The following is a 5,112-nucleotide window of genomic DNA, read 5'->3' as shown; positions in this document are numbered from 1 at the left end:
ATTCTAATGGGGGCTCCTTTGTAGGTGATAGTGTTTTTTTCTCTAGCAGCTTTTAATATTTTCTCTTTATTACTTAGCTTCGGTATTTTAATTATGATATCTTGGTGTTGATTTCTTTGGGTTTCTCCTTAAGGGAGTTCTCTGTGCTTCCTGAACATGTGAGATGTTTTCCTGCCTTAATTGAGGGAAGTTTTCAGCTATGATATGCTAGAACAAAGTCTCTATCCCTTGTTCTTTTTCTTCTTCTTCAGGAACCCCTATGATGCGGATGTTATTTCTCTTCATGTTGTCACAGCACTCTCTTAGAGTTTCCTTTGACTTTTTGAGTCTCTTTTCTTTTTTTGCTCTGCTTCCGTGCCTTTATTTATCATGTCCTCTAACTCACTGTTTCGATTCTCAGCTTCATCCATCCTGCTTTAAATTTTTCCATTGTGTTCTTCATTTCTGATATTGTATTTGTCATTTCTGACTAATTCTTTTTTATTATTTCAATGTCCATTTTTATATCTGCTATCTCTTTATTTAGGTGTCCATAATGACCATCTATTGTTGTTCTTATATCTTTGAGCATCCTAATAATTGTTATTTTAAACTCTGCATCTGGTAATTTGGTTATATCTGTTTCATGCAGGTCGTTTTCTGGGCATTTCTCTTCAGTCATTTGTGTTGCATTTCTCTGCCTTCTCATCTTCTCTGTGTAAAATAAAGTCTTGGCCACTGGAGTCCACTGGGTGTGGCCTCTGTTCCCTAGGTATGATCTGTCTGCAGGCCCGCCACCCCCTCTGCTGTTGCTGCATAGGGCATTTGGGTATGGGTGTTGCCGGTGCCTGCCCACTGGGGCTGTTACTCTGGTTTCTGTCTTTTCTTCACAGGGTGGCTTTGATCATGTGCTAGGGTGTACAAGCCTTGGTGGCCTTGGCCTTCGCCACACCCTTGTGGGTGGCTTATGCTCAGTCCTGAGGGCACTGGCGAGCACCTTTGCTCAGTTGCGGGTTTCCGCCTGTTTCCGGATTTCTGCCTCGCCCTTGCAGGAGAAGCCCACTCGTGGGACGGCTGCAAGCCTTGGCTCCACAGGCCAGACGGGACTGCATGCCCATGCTCAGTAGTGAGTCTCTGCCTGTTCTGGGCTTTTGGCTCCACCCCCGTGGGAGGAGCCGGCTACCAAGTCAGGTCACAAGCCTCGGTTCACGGGCAGGGCAAGCTCTGCTCCTGCGCCCTTGCTCAAGGGCCGGTCTCTGCCCCTTTTGGGGTTCCCGCCCTTCCCCCCGCAGGCTGGATTACAGGCGGCCCACAGTTGGGCTTGACCACTTTCGCAGGTCCCCTCCTCCCCAGCCGGGCAAGACTGAGCTCACACCTGGGCTCAGTGGTGGCCACCGGCTTCCGCCCTTGCCACAGAACCGCAGTTCTGTGTCTCGCTGCCGCCTGCCCTCTGGCAAGCACTCAGCCATGTGGGTGGGGGCTGCAGCTCAGACCCTAAGACTTACTACTGTAGCCCCAAAAGCTCCCTCCTTCTAAGCGACTCTGCTCTGAGTGCCATTGGAGAGCTTGTTTGACTGGTGTCCTGCTTCCCTTTGCTGGTATTGCTGTTTCCAGGGGAAATATTCACTTCAGATTTGGGGAGTGACTCATCCCAGGGGTTAGGGTGGCTATCTCCCAAAATGTTTCTCCCTGTGCCTCCTAGATTACACTCTCTTCCTGCTACTCCAGTCCTTTCCTCTCTCCCCATCTCCCGGAGCCCCGGGTGAGTGGTTGTGAAAGAGGTTTTCTGCGTGGTCCCTTTAAGAAGAATCCTGGGTCTGAGAAATCAGTCTCTTTCTCACAAACAGTATCCTGTCTTGTTTCCAGCTAAATACTGTCCTTATGCCTCTTCTAGGTTCTGGGGCTGCAGGCTGGGGCTTTGTTCCTGGGACTCAGTACCCTCCTCTCTCTGCTAAACTCACTTCCCGCCACGCGAGTCTCTCCTGGCTCCCGTTCACTCCAGGGAGCTGGGCAGCCCTCTGTGTGTTTCCGCTTTTCCTACCAGTCTCAGTGTGGCTTCCTCAGTGTTCTTTGGTTGAAGAGTGCTCTTAGTTTAGTCTAAAGTTGGTTTTTCCAGATGATAGTTCTTAAAATTATTTTAATCCACTTTAGTTCTGGGAGGTGGGAGTTGGTACATCTGCCTACTCCATCACCATCTTGTCTTCTCTGTATAATTTTTTTAAATGGAGTAATTTTAAGGAATTTTAAGGAATTCTAAGGGTTCACAATATTTTTAAGCAGAAAAATAGCATGGGTTGTAAATAAGCCACAGCTGTATTTTATCAAGTTTTACCTTTTCAGCATTGAAGACTTAGAACTTTATTTGTTATCTAAAAGATTGCTTATTTATAAAAGTAGTAGTATGAGAAAAATCCCTAGTCAACGTCTGGCTGAAAATTTCCCTTAAGATCCTATAATTCTATATGAGGAATAAAGTTACATCTTTGAATTTATATTTTTTTAAAAATTACCTTGGGGTAATGTTCAAGAAGTTAGAATTTTCTTCGATCAAGCAATCCTGTGAGAATTCTAAAATACTGGTTGCTATGAAAAAGTCAAGTATCTGAATTGTCACCTCTCATAAATACTGAAATAAAAATAGCCTTGACCTTTAAGAAGATATTCTACATAATGCAACATTTTGGGAGAAAATACACCAGTTTATCTTTAAGCAGAGACATATCCAAAATGAATCAGCTCTGCTCCTGGGCACCATCCCAGAGGGTATGAGTTACATGCTCTGCCCATTCAGGACATTGGGATAGTAACTATACAAGCCATGTAAGTGTTCCTGATTATTTTTCTGTTCTTCAAAAATATTTTAAGTTGAGTACTAGATAAGGAAACTCATCCCATTACTTGGAAATACTTTACTCTGTGGTGATTCTTCATGTCCTACTGCCAATGTCTACAATGGTTATAGTAATATTCACTTCACTTTTGATTGTTTCTTAAATATGCTTATTAATGTACTAATATTTATTTATTTTTCTTCAGGAGAATGTTACTTGTGCAAGTCAGAATCTGATACCAATTAAATGGTGACAGCTTTGCCAATAAACATGAATATGCTCTTCCATGGCTGGGAAAGAGTGTACTAATATTTAAAATAGACAAGTCAGTAAATTTTTTTTGTGTGTGTGATAGAGACAGAGAGAGAGACAGATAGCAGACAGGCAGGAAGGGAGAGAGATGAGAAGCATCAATACTTTGTTGTGTCTCCTTAGTTTTCATTGATCAATATTTCACATAGGCAATGGAAGGCATTAGGAATTTGTGATTATTTGGAAAGCATAAAAAAATTTGAGAAAGTGGATCAATATTTCACATAGGCAAAGATATCTTGTTCAATTGTAACTAATGATACAATAATATTTTTCTGAAGAAAAATCAGAGGCAATTTTGAGACAAATTGTTCAGGTCCAATATGAGGAATAAATTCCTGGATAGAAAAATTATAATGCTTAGAAATAGATTACCAAGGAAAGTCGCAACTTAAAAAAATTCATCTCTGTGTACTAAATTATGCTTTGGCTAAAGGAATGGCTACATGATAATCAAAAATATTCAGTAGGAGGGAAAAGCAGGTAAATTGTTTTTTACTATCATGTAATTTAAAAATAAAAACTATTTGTCCTGATCAGGCAGTGGCGCAGTGGATAGAGCGTCGGACTGGGATGCGGAAGACCCAGGTTCGAGCACAGGCTCATCTGTTTTAAGCAAAAGTTCACCAGCTTGGACCCAAGGTCGCTGGCTCGAGCAAGGGGTTACTCGTTCTGCTGAAGGCCCACAGTCAAGGCACATATGAGACAGCAATCAATGAACAACTAAAGTGTCGCAACGAAAAACTAATGATTGATGCTTCTCATCTCTCTGTCCCTCTCTCTCCCTCTCTTTGACTCTCTCTGTCTCTGTAAAAAAAAAAAAAAAATTTACTTTTGAACTACTTATTTGAAAACTAGAGCCTACTGCCCTTTTCCCCTCTTTTTTTTTTAGATTTTATTTATTGATTTTTGTTGAGGGGGAGAGAGCGAGAAAGAGAGAGAGAGTTAGAAAGAGGGGGAAGAGTGGGAAGCATCTACTAGTAATAGTTGCTTCCTGTATGGGCCTTGACCAGGCAAGCCTGGGGTTTCAAACCCACGACCTTAGCAATCCAGGTCCATGCGCTATCCACTGCACCACCACAGGTCAGGCCTTTTTTCCCTAATGACTGTGCTGTGACATCACTGGCACATTGGAAAGCAATGTGTGTTCACATTTTAGGTTTTTTCACTCCTGTTAGCCAATTTCTGAGTTGGAAGACTAAGTGGAGGTTATTGGGTTGAGTCTCCTGCTGCCTATTACTGCTTTTGGTTCACGGATCCTGGTTCTCAGACTAAAAGGTATGAGCCTCTCCAGTCCTGTGCTAAGCCCACGTGCATAAAGGTCAGCAGTGGGCCTGACTCTGCAAGCAACACAGACAACTCAACATGTAAACCTTTGGGAAGCCAATGAATATGAATGTGACCTTGCTGACACAATGATTCTCTCATTCCAGGATGGATAAAGTACCGAAGAGTACTTCCCAACATAAGGTTTGGATGTCATCCAGTTCTGTGGAGGAGCCGCCAGATCTGCCCTGTGGGAGCTGTGGAAGTCTGTGAGCACCAAAAGTGAGAGTTATAGGAGCCCCGCAGTCAATGGTAGTGGTTCCAGAGCGTCTCCTCATGTGCTCCTGGAGTTGGGTCTTTGTTTCTTCACTGTGCTAAGTGTTGGTGTACGTATGGGACTTCCCATTGATGTGGCATGATTTTAGATAGCTAATCCAATACATATTGTTGGAGAATTGCTTTCCAAATTAATAATTAACTCTTAATTACAGAGCCTTTACTATATGCCAGGTACTAGATTATACTCATTAAAATACAAAATCTTGTTAATACTTACTCCAACACTAAAGTGGTATTCTTATCTCTAAAATAAACTTATTTACATCTATTATCAATTTATAAATAAGAAACTGAGGTTTAGAGAAAATGAGTTTACTTCCTCATTATTATAAAGCTTGGAAGAGCTAGCAGGCATCTGGTCCACATTTGTTTGATTCATTACTAG

General features: G+C 42.3%; 1 non-coding gene across 1 annotated transcript; it reads right to left on the bottom strand.

Moving 5' to 3' along the window:
- Positions 1-3,017: 3,017 nt before the first annotated feature.
- LOC136307220 (small nucleolar RNA SNORA24) lies at positions 3,018-3,133 on the bottom strand. Its single transcript, XR_010725885.1, has one exon. It is a non-coding gene; the product is annotated as a small nucleolar RNA SNORA24 (small nucleolar RNA).
- Positions 3,134-5,112: the final 1,979 nt, after the last annotated feature.

The sequence above is a fragment of the Saccopteryx bilineata genome, chromosome 5 (assembly GCF_036850765.1).
Source record: "Saccopteryx bilineata isolate mSacBil1 chromosome 5, mSacBil1_pri_phased_curated, whole genome shotgun sequence".
In the NCBI taxonomy this organism is placed as follows: domain Eukaryota; kingdom Metazoa; phylum Chordata; class Mammalia; order Chiroptera; family Emballonuridae; genus Saccopteryx; species Saccopteryx bilineata.
The sequence above is the reverse complement of the archived record's forward strand: the minus strand, read 5'-3'. Positions and strand labels throughout refer to the sequence as shown.